Below are 2,062 nucleotides of genomic sequence, written 5' to 3' on the forward strand. Positions count from 1 at the left end.
GAGATTGTCCGCAACTTACTGTTTTCCCGGCTGACTTGCTCGTTTGAGCTAGAGCAAGTGCCGCACAATCGCTCGAGCTGCTTTAAAAAGGTGCGATTGTGACACTAGGCACCCTTAAAATTTCCAATCTTCATCCAAATCTTGGACACTTTATTAAACCACCTTCCTCCCTCGAGTAATCACAACCCAACCACTTAATCCTACCATATTTAGTTAACAAGAAAACTCGTTAAATCCTAAGTACGTGGCTACTATAGTTTGAACTTATGCCCTCTTGCAATTTACATTAACTCTTATTGAACCACATTCAAAAATTAAAAGACTTGATAGATAGTAGATCCATACTCGTAGTAATTTAAAATATAACATTATTGATATTGAAATTTGGTTCGATCTTTTACATCAATAGCTCCTTCAAACACTTTACATACTGAGTTATGTTAAACCCGACACACATCTATGCATGTCAAATCTCCCATTCGAGAGTCTTTTTGAGTTGGTTCGAGTGGACCGACCCGATCAAATTTGGGTCAGCTGGAGTCCGGGAAATGCACCCCTAACAAAAAATCGTCGCAGACAGTTAGATATTAAAGCATATAAAAATAAAAAATTATAATAAATAGCGAAACAGTGAAAGTTGGAGATTAATTACGAAAAAGAAAAAGCACAACAGAAGAACAAAAGAGGAACAAATATATAAAAAAAAAAAATGAAGAGAGAGAGAGAAGAAGCAGAGCCACAGAAGCAGAGGGGTCCCGAGATGTCATTTGGAGGTCCAACAATGGCGACGGCTCCCCATTCGCCATGGCTCCCACCTTCCCCCTCTCTCTCAGTACAACGTCCGTGCTTTCCCTCTCTACAAACTTTCTCTCTCTAACCCCCACTCCTCCATAAATACCTAACCCTAGAAATCCAAAATCCAAAATCCCCAATTCCCAAAATGGCCATCAGAAAACCCGCCGCTCTGAAGCACATTCTGAAGCGCTGCTCCAGCCTCGGCCGGAAGCAGGAGGCGCCGTACGACGACGTTCCGAAGGGGCACTTCGCCGTCTACGTCGGGGAGAATCGGAGCCGACATGTCGTCCCGATCTCGCTGCTGACTCACCCCGATTTCCAGTGCCTCCTCCGCCTCGCCGAGGAGGAGTTCGGCTTCCACCACCACATGGGCCTCACCATCCCCTGTGAAGAACTCGTTTTCCGCTCTCTCACCGCCGCCCTCAAATGACAATTCCCCACATTATTCTTTTTTATTTTTTTCTTATTCTTATACCCTTTTTTTGGGTTTTTTTTTTCTTTTTTCGCCCTTTATTAAGGGTTTTTATTTTTATTTTTGACTCTTGACTGACCCAAACTCCAAAGTGTAAAATTGGAGTTTGGATTTTGTATAAATATTTTAGTTTCAGGGATTTTCCTCGCAGTGGTGGATTTGGTTCTCCCCACCCTGTGAGAGATGTATTACAAAAATTGCAAAGTTCCCACCAACAAAAAAAAAAAAAAAAATCTCTCTTTAGTTTCCTTCTTATTTCTTTTAATTTTTTTTTTCCTGAGAATTTTAATCTAGTAATTGAATAATGCTTCATTTTTACCTTTTTTTTATTTGTTTATAGAATATTATTCTAAAGGTAAAGAAAGTGATTTATTCAATCTTTAGAAGTTAGAGGTTCATCATCTGACCTCGTACCTGTTGTACTAACAAAAAGAAAAAACTAACAAGAAAAATATTAATATTTATCATTTGAACTATATGTACGTTGACAAAATAATGTTATATATTAAAATTTATCGATTGAACTATCATTAATGAATATAACTGTGATATCATAACTTAATAATTAAATATTAGTATTTTTTTTCGAATGATCAAATCTCCTTCATATTTTTAATGATGATCATCGTTAATAAATTATTAGAACGTGTCATCGACTTGATTAAAACTTTAACTTGATTGGTTTGAGAATAAGATTCCACTCTCACATCATTTGAAGATAAATTTGCATCATACCAACTCAAAATTTTCTCTTCTAAAGAAAAATTAGGGTATGTTTTTCAATAAAATAATGTG

At 37.1% G+C, this 2,062-nt stretch overlaps 1 pseudogene; it reads left to right on the forward strand.

Annotated features, from left to right (window-relative positions):
- Positions 1–432: 432 nt before the first annotated feature.
- On the forward strand, positions 433–1,515 carry LOC148211657 (auxin-responsive protein SAUR50 pseudogene; annotated as a pseudogene).
- Positions 1,516–2,062: the final 547 nt, after the last annotated feature.

Source organism: Momordica charantia (assembly GCF_013281855.1).
Source record: "Momordica charantia cultivar OHB3-1 chromosome 4 unlocalized genomic scaffold, Mcharantia_2.0 BLBB01000004.1, whole genome shotgun sequence".
Lineage (NCBI taxonomy): Eukaryota > Viridiplantae > Streptophyta > Magnoliopsida > Cucurbitales > Cucurbitaceae > Momordica > Momordica charantia.